Raw genomic sequence first — 15104 nt, 5'->3', positions numbered from 1 at the left:
GTCAGGGAGTAGGGGGGAGGGGTGCTAACGAGGGGATTACTGCTTCCTTCGGGTACCTATGCTCATACCTGCCAGGAGACACTGTGGAGAATTAGGTCTCCCAGTGCTGAACAGAAGGCAGAAACGTTCATTCCACACTCCAGGGGCTTTTATCTCCAGCCCCTCTGCCCCAGGCTGAGCAAGCTCCCAGGGTGTCAGACCAACCCAGAGAACTGGACCTGGATGTGTGAATGGGGAGAGCCAGCATACATGGCCACCGTCTACCCCCAATGCAGGTGAAATGTATTTAACCAAAATAGCTCCTGCAGGAGACTCTGAGCAAAAGGCCCCTGGCCTGGTGTCAAAAGACCTGAGTTGAGTCTCAGCTCTGCATTGCCTGCATACCTTTGGACCTTAAGCCACCTCCCGCTTCCTCCTCCTCATCTCCCTCATCCATGCCATTCTACCTCCATAGCCAAGTGTGAGATGCTACAGGTAAAAGCTGCTGGAACTCCTTAAAGAAGAGCAGCTCTATAAATGGGGGCTGACTGCTGCTTCCCTGTCTCATCTGAACTTGAACTATTTCCCTAACTTGTAGCAGAATCAAAAGCTCGAGCCTGCGGGCTATGGGGACACAGAAGTATTTCGTTTGACTCGCAGGGCACTTACTACATGTTTTCCGCTTATTGTGTGAACATTACAAGGTTCCGTTTAAGAGTCCAGATGTTTGCTTTCTCTGAAGAAACCAGAAGCTCCTGCCGTGTCAGTCCCGTGGTTTTGTGTAGTATCCCCTGTCATCAGTTGGTTGGAGCACCAAGGGGGCCACTGTCTCCACTGTCCCGACCCCAGGCTGGGAGTCAGCCAACACTTATCACGGTGCCTGTTACCTTGTTCTTCCAACAGTGAGAAGACATGTTTCTGCATCGGGGTTTGTATCAGAATCGACCTGGTCCACCAAGACTGCCCAGTATGAGATCATACGAGTAAGTAGAATTCTTGGTAGAAGAGAAGAATAATCGTAGGAGCTTAATATGCCGTGTGTGTTTCAAAACAAGCCAGCCTAAAGGGACTTCCCTGGTCGTCCAATGACTAAGACTCCATACCACCCATTCTGGGACCCGTGTTCATTCCCTGGATGGGGAACTAGATCCCACACGCTGCACCTAAGAAGTTCACATGCCACAGCTAAAGATCCTGCGTGCTGCAACTAAGACCCAGTGCAGTCAAATAACTGCTTTTAATGCAGCCTAAATAAGGATCAGCAGATGCAACCCCTCCCCCAGTCCTATCTGGTAGGTTACCTCTCTGGCCCTTATGAGACTTTGTGTTTCTGAAGCCTGATTTTGATAAACAAGGAATTTTCTGGCCAAAAGTGTGCAGTGAGTCTACTTCGTGGAAATCTGCCACTGCCTCTTCATTCTCAGTTGATCTATGCCTTCAAGACCTTACCCAGTGACAAGACCCTAAACATCTTCTTTTTTTAATATTTATTTATTTGTCTGTGCTGGGTCTTAGTCACAGCATGTGAAATCTTTAGTTGCAGTATGTGGAATCTAGTTCCCTGGTCAGAGATCAAACCTGGGCCTCCTGCATTGGGAGCTCGAAGTTTTAGCCATGGACAACGAGGGAAGTCCTGACCCTAAACATCTTGACAGAAAGCATCAGATCAATGAGCCAGACCCCAGGTATTCTGTACTCTCCAATCTCCAAGCTACAGGAAACTTCCAAAAGAAACAGGGTGATGACAACTAATTCAGTTCAGTCACTCAGTTGTGTCCGACTCTTTACAGCCCCATCGAGTGCAGGCTTCCCTATCCATCACCAACTCCCAGAGCTCGCTCAAACTCATGTCCATCGAGTCAGTGATGCCATCCAACCATCTCGTCCCCTGTCATCACCTTCTCCCCTTGCCCTCAATCTTTCTCATCAGGGTCTTTTCCAATGAGCCAATTCATCGCATCAGGTGGCCAAAGTATTGGAGCTTCAGCTTCAGCATCAGTCCTTCCAATGAATATTTAGGGTTGATTTCCTTTAGGATTGATTGGTTTGATCTCCTTGCAGTCCAAGGGACTCTCAAGAGTCTTCTCTAACACCACAGTTCAAAAACATCAATTTCTCAGCACTCAGCTTTCTTTATGGTCCAGCTCTCACATCCATGCATGACTACTGGAAAAACCATAGTTTTAACTAGATTGACCTTTGTTAGCAAAGTAACATCTCTGCTTTTTAATATGCTGTCTAGGTTTGTCATAGCTTTTCTTCCAAGGAGCAAGTGTCTTTTAGTTTCATGCCTGCAGTCACCATCTGCAGTGATTTTGGAGCCCAAGAAAATAAAGTCTGTAACTGATAATCCTGCCAGACTCCTGAGTTGCACTTATCAGTTTGTAAAGCACTCTCAGTCGCTCAACATTTACTTGATTAATATATGTGAAGGCTCTATTACAGACCAGGCACACTGTTACAGGTATGATGTTATACCAGGTAATCAAGACCCCTGCCCTTCAAAAGCTTCCAGTCTGGCAAGCAAACATTTTTAGAGTCAACATTTCCATAGCACTTAGCGTGAAACAGTCGCTGTTCTAAGTGCCTTACCTAGAGTAACTCATTTACAGTAATTAACTCTTCGCAGTAATTCTAGGAGGTAAGTACTACTTTTATCCCCATTTCACAGATGAGGAAACTGAGGTTCCAGAGCTTAAGTATCTCATTCAAGGTTAGTGGTAGAGCCAGCCATCTGATTCACAGCAGCCTGTTGGTAAAGGTAGCCTTTTGTGACCATAGATTGGGAAGCTGAGACCTCACCAGTGAAGATTCCCAAGTCCAAGACCACAGGGCTGGATCATCCCATTCCACAGCCCTGGACCCTTCTCTCACGCCACTTCAAAATTCAGAGATAGCTACTCACAGGAGAAGAAAGCACCACACTGGTTGGTCTGGTCTAAGAATGCCAGGGCTATGCTAGCAGGATTTATAGGTTCTGAGGCAATTTGCATCTCCTGTTGGAAGTTTTCCTCATCAAAGCAATGGAAATCAATGCTGTAAATATAGTTATAATGAAATGGCCTGCTCACACTCCCCATGTCTTCCTAAGGAAAAGAATCATGAGAGACAAGTATTGGCTCCAACTCCATCACGTGCTTCTGCTTCACCCAGTCATCCAGCTGGGAATCTTCCCTGCTCCTGTCAACTGCCTTTGAGATGTTTTGGGGGAGGGAGGCTTATTGGATGTACTTTGTTGCTACATTCATGAGGATTCAGCACAGCTAAGATTTAAGAACCGGGAGGAGTTTAACTTCTTCCAAGCATCAAAGTCCTGTCTCATAAGCAATCACAGAAATGTAAAACAAAGCCATGAGATTTTGGTTTTCATCCATAATATTAACAAGGAATTTAAAATATAATATTCAATGCTAGCAAGGGTGTGGTAAGAGAGACACACACGCATCCTTTTTGTTCGAATAAAAGCTGGTACATCTGTGGGATACAGTTGAACAGTATGCTCTTGAACCCAGCCATTCCACCCTTCTGCTTAGAGCACAGCCTCAGACAGGTGTTTATGGTAGAAAGTTGTCCATCTAACGTGTTTTTGTATGCACCGAAAAGGGAAACAGCTTTAAGGTCCTGGAAGAGGGGAATTGTTGCATAAATTATAGTACAGCCATAGGCCAGAATAGATTTTGAAATAGTTGATTGGCATGGGAAAATGCTCACAAGCTGTTACACTTAAAAAATCAGAGTCCAACATCAAGATGTAGTTTCTAATTATGTAATCTTTACCAATTCACAGAACTATGACTGGGAAGACATACTGCAAGGGCTGCCAGTTGTAGTTCCTAGACCGGGTGGGCCGGGGACACGTGTTTTCTTCTTTGTTCTTTCCTAGACTTTCCAAATTTCCTCAAATGGTCATGTATTGGGTTTTTTTTCCTCTGCTTTATGGTATTATTATATAAAAAAGAAAGCAGCTAAAGATCTTAAGTCACCCTGACTCCTTCTATTTATTACCAGCTGAGGTTTGCTTTGTAAAATAAGGACAATTGTACCTAGACTGCTTCACAGAATTGTTGTAAGGATAAAATAAGAAAATGGATGTGATATGCTTGTAGATTATAAGACGCTGTACAAATGTTAGCTGCGGTTATCATTATAACACAAAATTAACTCCAACAATCTAACAGAAAAGAAATCCGTAATAAGATAGGGCTTTGGGAAAGGAACAAGGAAAATACAAGAATGAGCTAAGAATAGAAAGAAGCAAAAAGGCCACAGGTATGCTGAAAAATGTTCACCAGCATCTCTCAGGGAAAATGTTTAACAAGAAGCCCCAAAAAAGAAAAATCTTACAAGGCAACCAAATGTTAACAGCACTGCTTGACTAGCAAGCCACATAAGATGTTCTGACTTTGTTTAAAAAAAAAAAAAATCTGAAAACTGAGGAATATTTAAATCAGGAGAATTGGGGAGCTCACTCATTGTGACAGGCAGATGAAAATCAGAATTAACTCAGGTCAAAAATGTATGGGAAATGTATCCTGAGGAATCGGACTTAACTCCAAAAGTAAAAATAAGCACCCCAGGGGAGAAAACTGGAGAGAGAGAGGGCACTTAATTATCACGGGGCCAGAGCTGGACTCAGAAATGACAAGGACCCAGGAAAAGAACTCGGATGCTTTACCTTGCCAAGGAAGACTCAGGATCTGCCACTTCAGGCCATTCCCTCCTATTTGAATCTCTGCTGTTCTAGTTTCTCAGACCCTCACATCCTTCCTGCCCGCAGCTCCTTCTCTGACTTTCCTTCCTCTTCTTGACCTCCGCACAGCACCTGCTCCAGGGTCTTCTGTTTCTCTCTGCTCCTTCCTACCTGTACTTTCTCCCTGTTTCCCACTAGCACTACAGATGTCCGCCTCCACAGGAGCCCTTTCCTCAACTCTCGCGCTGTCTGTCTCTCCCACTGCCTTGCGGACACACCCCTGAGTAGAAGCTCTCTGCCACTTCCCACAATGCTGCCTAAAGCCAAATGGAGCTTCTTAAAAAAATGACCAAACACACATTGGTTCATTGGATACTCATCGGCTGTTCCTGATAATAGATCTGCTAGAAACACAGGCTTCTTCATGTGTTTCTTCCTCTCTTCCCAAACCAAATCATCATGTCTCAGATCCTATTAACACATTCTTTCATGTTTTTCTTATATCCGACCCTTCACCTGACCCCACCTAGTTCAGATCTTCCTGGGCTACTCCAGCAGCCTCCCAACTGCTTGTCCTTGCATCTCCTCCCCCCAATCCCTTCTAAAGTGAAAGTGAAGCCGCTTAGTTGTGTCTGACTCTTTGCAACCATATGGACTGTAGCCTACCAGGCTCCTCCATCCATGGGATTTTCCACGCAAGAGTACTGAAGTGAGTTGCCATTCCCTTCGCCAGGGAATCTTCCCAACCCAGGGATCGAACCTGGGTCTCCTGCATTGCAGGCAGACACTTTACCATCTGAGCCACCAGGGAAGCCCTATCCCTTCTAAAGGCCACTGTCAAAGAGAGCTTCCCAAGACCACACCCTCCCCGGACTTGAATTCTCCCAACCGAAGTTTTCAATGACTATCTTGTGTCTATTAGACAAAGAGCAAATGCCTTGCCTGACATTCAAAGTTCTCAAGCTCTCCCTAATGGCTGGATGAATGACTTAGCCAAGTCCAGCTGAATGATTGGGCCAAGAGTAGATTTCAGGCGTGAAGTTGGGGTTACCAGTTGCCGAGAGATAACTGAGTGTGGGCAGAGTGGTCAACGGTCAGAAGGTCAAGACCAAGGAAGGAAACGTAATTGCCAACATCTGAGCACAAAAGACAACATCCCAAAGTGGGTCAAGGCAATGGCACCATTCCAGAGATGGAAAGGAGGAAAGAGAGGAGAAGCAAGAGAGTGGGTTCCAGAGACAAGGACCAAATGGGCAGAAGTTGCTGGAGCTGGAGGCAAAGAGGCCCTTCAGCCTGAGCAGTCAGAGCGTGCTTGCTTGGAGCCCAGGAGGCTGAAGCCAGGCGACATGACACATCTGAAAACAGCTTTCCTGGGCACTTGCTCCCCACACAGTGCTTACTCGTCTCCATGCATGTAGGGCAAGTTGTAACCTCTCGAAAATCAACCAAAATTAATTCTTTTGGTACATTTCCCGTCTACATGAGCCCACCATGCCATGCTCCCTGCCCTTCAAACCAACTATGCATCCCCATCTCTAGTCATCTCCATCATTTCCCCAGCCTAGAATGTCCTTGACCCAACCACGTTTAATTCTCAACCAGCCTTCCTGGCACAATTCAAGTCACATGTCTACATCCAGTTCACGAGAAATCTCCTTCTTTCTGAATTTCACAAAAATAAAAAAAAAAAAACAGGGGATACAGGGTTTACTGGATCTGGATCTGTTACGCTTTTATTGTAACTGCCTAGGTTGTCAGTGACTTTTGCATGTTTTGGCTTCCCTTCTGAGGCAGATACTGTAGGCTGGTTAACCAACACCCATTCCTAACCTTGTCTGTCTTCACCACAGAGTCTGGAAAGTCTAAACATTCATGTTCCCAGCCTCTTTTAATGCTAGAGTACCCATGTGACACTGTTGTAGCCAAAGATAGATAAGCTCAAGTCTTATTCTATGGAGTTTATGGGAACGGGAGAAGTAGGGGTAAGGGAGTACTTCTGAAAAGCATTCATCTTTCCCAATAAAAGAGACAGGAAAAGCTGGCATCTTATCCTTCCTTTCTGTTTGTGTCTCAAACATTGGCATGATGCTTGGGGCTGCAGCAGTCATTTTGTGACCAAGAGACAAAAAGCACAAGGATGAAAAGCCAATTGCTAAAAATGGATCTGTAGGGCCCAGTCCCTAAGGACGTTGTTGAGCAGCTAAAGCAGCATCAGTGTTTACCCACCTGCAGACTACTTATTACAAATTTTTTAATCTTACTTGTTTAGTCTACTCTTAGTTAATTTTCCTATTACTTGCATCTGAAAGCATGCCTAACTCAATCATCTTTCTACCAGGCTGAGAGCTCTTTGATTGCAGGGAGCATACCTTCCACATCTTTGCTTCCTCCAGCATCTAATATAGGGTCTTGCCTATAAACAACCTTAATAACCTCAGCTAGGGATAGAATGGAGTTTTCTATCCCTCAAAGTGTCTATTGAAGCAGACAAGACATGGGCGTTACATGAAATAGTGGTAAACTAATGAGATGTTCTAGACCTAATTGAAAATTTTGATGTAAATAAATCCTGCCAACCAGATGGCATCCACCCAAGAGCTCTGAGGTGTGTAATTGCATAAATGCTGGCCAAAATGTGCAACCTATTAACATGAAAGTCCTCAGGTTCCAGAAGCCTGGATGATGGTCAATATCCCTCCCACCTACAAAGCTACCTGCAGAGGAGTCTGAGGACCAGAGAGTACCCGTTGATAGAATCTGTAAGAGAGATGCCAGGACACCTAAACAATATGATGCGGTGGAAAGCTGGCACAGTTCTTCCTAATGGAGACTCAGAAATGGCTAATCTGCAAATTCTCTTTTAAAGGGGAGCAATTAAAGAGGACTGATGGGGGGAGAAGGAAGGGCTTTGTGGACAGGATGCATGTAGAATTCCAAAAAAAAGCTCATAGTGTGGTTTAAGAACACAGGCTTATAAATATTCATCTGCTCTGGGACTGGCAAAACTGTGACCTCAAAACTGCAAATAGGATTAAATAAGCATGTGTCTTAATAGAGACTTACTAATGGTAGGTTCCCTCAGGAATCCCACTCAGACCAACAGGAGTTATTTGGCAGAGGGAATATTCATAGCATCCACTCTTCATCTACATAAGAGCCCAGTCCAAAGCTCAGAAAATGGGTATAGGCTTGCCAGATAAAACACAAGACTGTGAGTTCTATTTGAATTTCAGAAAGACAACAGATAATTGTGTGGAATAAGTAGATCTCAAGTATAAGTGTGCCTCACGCAATAGTTGGGACATAATTACACTGCAAAATAATTCCCTGGCTCTCTGAAATGGAACTGTTACTAGGTGTCCTGGTTTGGAGTTATTTTGTTAAGTTTGGGGTTTGGTTTTGTTTTTTTCATTTTTTGTGTATCTTTAATTTTGTTTTCTGCTAAGTCTTGTAACCTTAGGCAGGGCGATAAGGAGAGAAGCTGGAAGACTCACCTGAGGAGGCCGAGGGGTGGCAGAGAGGAACTGGACAGGACACTGAAGGAGGCAGAATCTCACTGGCGTCCATGAGACCACGCACCCTGGGTCCTCAGGACCTTGCAGGGTGGGGCGTGGGGGTGGAGAGCAAGGCATCACGGGTTAAGAGACGTCAGTACAGCCTAGCAGTGAAGGCTACGGACTCTGGAACCAGTTAGGGGAGCTGGGATGCTGGGTACCAATTAGGTCTAGAACATCTCATGTGTTTACCACTACTTCACGTAACGCCCCTGTCTCGTCTGCTTCAACAGACACTTTGAGGGATAGAAAACTCCCTTCTGTCCTTTCCCATCCGCTAGCTGTCTAGCTTCAACCCCCACTCCAGCATTTACCAGCTAGGTGTTTGGGGCAGTTGCTTAACCACCCTGTGCCTCAGTTCCCTCATCTGCAAACTGGCATTAGAAGAGAATCCGCCTTGTAGGTTGCTGGGGATTAAGTGGATGGACACATCTAAGGTGCCTAGAACAGTGCCTGGCACATGCAAATGTTAGTTACCATCTTGTGCAGAGATGAGCCAGATTGACTCTGCACATTGGTGTTAACCTCTGTCTAGCAGCTTTCCAAAGGCCTGGCTGGCTGGAGTCACTGGGTTCACACACTTCTCTGTCAGTCAGTGTCTTGTTGGAAAGCCCACACAGCATGCCTGGGGACTGACTGCCTGGTGGGGGGGGTGGAGGAATGTGGCGTGGGCTGTCCTGGGGACAACTGTTCCCCATCAGTCACACGTCTCCATACCCAGCACCCCAGGTCCCCTCTGTTTGCAATAGGAGCAATAAAAGCCTTCCTTCCCAACATCTGCAACCACCTCTGCATCCCCAGACCCCGCAGCCCAGAGCTGGGTGTTCAGTCAAGTCAGGCTTTGGAACCAGCAGACTCTGTGATGCACTCTGCTGGGGCAGCACTGGCCTGTCCCGCCTCCCACAGCGTGGACCATGGCCTGACCTTGCTCTTTCCTGGCTCCTGGTTCCTGGCTCCTGGCTTGCTGCTGACCACAGGGCAGCACATTCTTTGGCCCCTCCAGACACTGCCTGGCCCCCATGTCTGTCCTGGCTCGACCTTGAAGGATTACAAGATCCTCAACCTCCTGCTTGCCTGTCCCTGTCCTTGGCTCTCCAGTTCACCCTCTCCTGCTCACAAAACTCACCCAGAGTGACCTGTGTCTACCATTGGCAAAGAAGCAACCAGTCAGTCCTCTGGAGTCAAATGGGAGGCTCAATACAACTTCTGAACAGACCCTGCCTCCCTTTCTCTGCTGCCTGAGGTCTTCCCTTCCACTCTCAAGAAGTGAGTTCTGATGTGGTGGCCTGTGGGTAACACATTTCAAGTTTGAAGATAACCACAATTTAGGAATTCTCCCCAGGCCTGCTATCAGACATGTATGGATGACTTCAGAAGGATCAGGGGCAGCAGAGTGAGGAGCTAAGTGGGTGATTCCAGAAGGAACATTTTGGTTGTTGTTGTTGTTCAGTCATTCAGTCGTGTCCATCTCTTTTCGACCCCATGGACTGCAGCACGCCAGGCTTTCCTGTCCTTCACCATGTCCCGGAGTTTACTCAAATTCATGTCCACTGAGTCGAAGATGCCATCCAACCATCGCCCCCATCTCCTCCTGCTGGCAGTCTTTCCCAGCATCAGAGCATTGGGTTTTAAAATTAAAATCCAATTTAAAAAGTAGGAAGATGAGAAATGAGCCCTCGTACACTGCTGGTGGGATTGTAAAATGGTGCAGCCAATGCGGAAAAAAACTGTGTGCTTCCTTAATAAGTTAAATACAGAATTACTAACAGCCTATGACTCAGCAAGTCCACTCCCAGGCATATATACAAAAGAATTAAAGACAAGTTTTTAAACAAAAACTTGTACATGAATGTTTATAGCAGCTCTATTCACAATAGTCGAAACGTGGAAACCACCCAAATGTTATCAACAGATGAATGGATAAACAAAATGTGGTTTACCCACACAATGGAGTATTATTTGGCCACAGAAAGAAATGAAGTACTGATCCATGTTACAACATGGATGAACCTTAAACACATTATGTGAAATGAAAGGAACCAGACACACAAAAGGCTACATATTGTATGATGTCATTTAAAGGAAACGTTTGGAATAGACCAGTCTATAGAGACTGAAAGTAGATTGGTCACTGCCAGGGGCTGAAGGGATGGGGAGATCTGTGAGTGGCAACTAAGAGGCGTGAGGTTTCCCCTGGGGATAATGAAAATGTTCTAAAATTGATTGTGGTGTTAAGGCACAATTCTAAGAATATACAGAGATAATGAACTGTACACTTTAAATGGTAAATTGTGTGGTATCTGAATTATATCTCAATAAAGCTGTGGGTTTTTGTTTTTAAGTTGGCAGATGGCCCAAAGTAGGCTTTCAATATTTGAAACTAGGCTAAAAGAAAGAATGAGAACAGGGAAACTGGATTCTATTATAAAGTGTTAGTCACTCAGTCGTGTCCATCTCTTTGGGACCCCATGGACTGTAGCCCATCAGGCTCCTCTGTCCATGGAATTCTCCAGGCAAGAATACTGGAGTGGGTAGCCATGCCCTCCTCCAGGGGATCTTTCTGATCCGGGGATCAAACCCAGTCTCCCACATCGCAGGCAGATTCTTTACCGTCTGAACCACCAGGGACTCCCTGTGTCTGAGAGTCTCCACTGCGGGATTATTTTCTTCTATCACCCCTTGGTGCCACCACTGCACCCCATACATGTCTCTATTTCTTCTTTAATGAAACCAGATTATAATTGCTGGCCAACCTGCTGCTCCTCTGCTAGACCTTGTGCTGAGACCATTCCCATTGCTCTTCCTATCCCCAGGCCTTGGCATCTGATGGGTGCTCAATAAAGAACTATTGCATTAATAGACATTTTATAACTCCTGGTCCCTTTTATGTAAAGATTTTACTATAACCCAAGAAACTGGTAACACATTGCCTTGGGGAAAACCAGGTGGTTGGGGAAAAGAATGGGAGAGGCATTTTCCTCATGCCCTTTAGGACCTTCTGAATATTACGCATGCCAATACATCACCTCTTCCTAATATCCATAGTTTGAAAAGAAATGAATTTGCTTTTTTAATTGTTTTAAAATGCAACACCTACTAGCAAAGACAGAAAATTCAAGCATTTGACAAACTAGGGAAGAGGAGAATATGACAGAGGTCTCAGGAGAGCAGAGTCAGACAGCAGACCTGGGAGGTTTGCTATGGGAGGTTCAGGGGAGAGAGCTCAAAGTCCCTGGGAGAAATAGTGTGAGATTAATGGCTCCCTTCCCTAACTCTAAGGAGGCAATCAGATCTCTTCCTTTACTCTTGGAAATGACATCAGGTTTCCCTGGGCAAGGCCAGCCTCGGTTAGCAAACCACTGTCAGTCCCAGTGTCTCCACTGGTTCATCAGGATCTTGTGGCCTTCCCATCCTCACCAGCACACATTACTGCCCACCCTCCTGGCCACTGCATAGAGCTGCAATGGCCATAAATCAGGAGAGACCTCATCACTGAGCATATTGTTAACTGACCAATGCAGGATGCGAGTTCCAGCCCTCATCTCCCCAGGGGAAGTGGAACAGAGGCAAAACTCATTCCCCACGCACTCGTCCCCTTCTCTTATAGGCAGTGCCTCTCTCTCAGGCCCCTTCCCATGCAAGGCTCCTGGGTCCTCAGACTATATCCCCTTGGGCCTGGGCAGTGACCTCTGTGGCAGTGACAAATTAGGAAGCAATGAGACTCTGATATCCCAAAGGACACTAGCCCAGGTCAAGGGATGTTTTGAAGTGGCCTGGAAAAGTCCCAGCCTCCCTGCCTTCTTGGCAAGTGTCCTGGAGGCAGGTCAGTGTCTCTGGAATCATGCATCACCAGCTCCCAACACAATCCTGTGTTAAAAGATAAACTGAGGCATACTACAACTTGATAGCATGGAAATTACTTGAGCAAAAATCAATTCAAATCAGGCATCACCGAACTAGATGTGGTTAGAAGTACCCTGCTGAGGGGAGCTAGAGGAAAGCTCAGTACAGAGAAAAGGCAGAAGCAAAGCAAGGAAATTATTGATAGGCTAGAGTTTAAATCCTAGCTGGCTATTTGTGATTGGTTCTGCCTGGGTTTTACTTTCATAACCCTGGAGTATTTATAAGCTTAGATATTGGTTTGCTTAGGTAGGTGCCAGGGCATCAGAGCCACCTCAGTCTAAGGGCCTCCTTATTTAACAATTGCCCTTTTTTGGTCATCCTGTCATATATGAGAGAGTGACCAGAAATTTGGTCTTCCCACCATTCTCAGTCACCACGTGAGTTAAATGCTCTTGTCTCTTTGTGAAACTAGTAGGTTATGATGTCAGATCCATGGAAGAATTGCTTTCACTGTTTATCGCATTGTACATCTTGCTTCTGCTTCTCCACGTGCAGTAAGACCATCTGATGCGCTGCTGATGGCTGCAAACACACATTTAGGATCTTTGAGAGAACACAACACACCAGGGAGACTATAATGATGACTATCAGGTAGATAAGACTGAGAGACTGAAGTATACTCCTTAGCCAGACCCCCACTAACCAAACCAGTTGCTATCAAATAAATCAGAGTGCACCTGATGAGGTATCAACCTGTTTTAGCCAGGTAGCTTTTTGTTAGTTTCTTGTAACAATACCAAGGAACTGATCCAGGTACAGCAGGAAGTATTTGCTATGGCACAGACTCTTCCTTGTTCAGCCAACAAGAAATCTAAAGCAATTGCATGATCTACAACCATCTTAGCAAGACAGCCTAGGGACTTCTGTATGCAGCCATGGCCTCAGCAGTAGACTCAGCAATGGTTGCTAAAGTTAAGGATAAGTTTCCAGTCACACGTTCATCTGTTCTAATGCCAAGCCAAGGAAGAAGGAATAGTTCAAATGATGCCCATCCAGAGGGATTATCATCTGCTGGTAAACTTCTCTTCAACTGACAGTATTCATTCAAAAGTCTTCCCTGGTGGCTCAGCAGTAAAGGGTCCACTGCAATGCAGGACATGCAGGAGATGTGGGTTCGATCCCAGGGTCAGGATCCCTTGGAGGAGGGCATGGTAACCCATTCCAGTATTCTTGCATGGAGAATCCCATGGACTGAGGAGCCTGGTGGACTACAATCCTCAGGGTCACAAAGAGTCAAACATAACTGAAGCGACTAAGCATACATGGATGCATACATTCAAAGGAATGGACCAATGTTGAGTTTCTGAGATAGCATGAAGAGACAATGGAACCATAAATACACCAAGAGCACACTGTTCTTTCATCCCCCAGCTGTCAAGACAATGAGTTGTCCAAGCACAGGAACCATTGTCAAACCCTCCACATATAAAGGAGTAGCCAGGAGATGTACATAAGGCTCCTTTGTATGTATTACATTCATGGACCCATTCATTGATATAGAAGTCTTAGCGTCATTTGATCCAAACTCAAATGCTGAAAAACCACATACCAAAAAACCACCTACATCTTTGGGTTGGACAACAAGCCTACAAATAATCTGATTTTCACTGCCTGCTCTGCAGTGCCTTTTGTATTTATATTCAGTGGATCTTGTTTTCCTACCTCCAGGCATGGGTTAAGTTGAGGCAAGGAATGGGGGTGTCAGGATTAATCGTATTTCAACTTTATAAAAAGAAACTGTGGAATAATTTAGGCATACTCTGGTACTTGGTATTGCAGTGAAATTACTTACAAGGTGAACTAAGAGTTCTCTCCCTTCCTGTACCGATTTTGGTTTAGCATGACATATTCAGCCATTAGTTAAGTTTCCTGCAGTGGCTATTGTTTGGGAAATCCTAATTATTGACAAATCCTCATAATATACAATTATTGTTGTCTGCCTGTGCATTAACAGAGAGAAAAAGCAGTTTGCAAATAGGCAAAGGAGGCAAAGATTTCATATGAGAGATGATCTTGATCCATCAGCTTGGGAAAACGGTTCACCTCAAGAGATTGCCTGCTTCTGGGGCAGAATCACCCTGGTCAATCTTAACTTTAGATCTCCAGCATGTGTGCAATTCCAAGAGTTTAGGGGAGCCCTTTCAACTGGGAGACATGGACCCAAAGGTCAAGTCCTTAAAGTTTTGCTGCCTCCAGAGTAGTGAGGAAAATCTGGAATGAGAGTCACGGGTAGCTTTTCTTTTTTTTAATATTTGTTTATGTTAGGCTGCACTGAGTCTTTGTTACTGCACGTGTGCTTACTCTAGTTGCAGAGTGCAATACTCTCTAGTTGCAGTACATGAGCCCCTCACTGCAGTGACTTCAGTTGCAGAGCACTGGCTCTGGGTGTGCCGGCTTCGGTAGTCATGGTACGTGGGCTCAGTAGCAGTAATGCAGGGGCTTAGTTGCCCTCTGGCACATAGAATTTTCCTGGACCAGGGATCAAACTGGCACCTTCTGCTTTACAAGGCAGACTCCCAACCACTGGACCACCAGAGAAGTCCAGGTGAGGCCTTTCTTGGGTGTCATTTCCAAAAGACTCACTCTCAGGCTCTAAGTTGCGGAAGGTTCGACTATCTGCAGAAAGGTCACAGAAAGCTTCCTCTATGTGGTGGAAATACGCTTTGGCATAATTCAAGAAAGCTTTACATTATTGAGTCATATCAGATTTTATGAGTACAGGAGACACATGTAGCTCTATCATCAAAGGCATGGGTCTTCCTGTTCCTAATTCATAAGGTGTTAATTTATGTTTTCCTCTAAGTGTTGATCTAATTGTCATCAAAATCAGTGACAGAAATTTTGACTTTGGCAATCCAGTTGATTCTGTTAATTTAGGTAGCTTTAGTTTAGGTTACCATTTGTCCATCTGACTTTAGCAAATGACTGAGGATGGTAAAGACTACGGTAATGCCATTGTGTCAGCAGCACCTTATTTA

The 15104-nt window shown here is 45.2% G+C and overlaps 1 non-coding gene across 1 annotated transcript; it reads right to left on the bottom strand.

Annotated features, from left to right (window-relative positions):
- Positions 1-5408: 5408 nt before the first annotated feature.
- Positions 5409-5480, bottom strand: TRNAC-GCA (transfer RNA cysteine (anticodon GCA)). The gene has a single exon. It is a non-coding gene; the product is annotated as a tRNA-Cys (tRNA).
- Between the last annotated feature and the right edge of the window lie 9624 nt (positions 5481-15104).

The sequence above is a fragment of the Bos mutus genome, chromosome 23 (assembly GCF_027580195.1).
Source record: "Bos mutus isolate GX-2022 chromosome 23, NWIPB_WYAK_1.1, whole genome shotgun sequence".
NCBI classification, from domain to species: domain Eukaryota; kingdom Metazoa; phylum Chordata; class Mammalia; order Artiodactyla; family Bovidae; genus Bos; species Bos mutus.
This window is presented reverse-complemented; position numbering and strand designations above follow the sequence as displayed.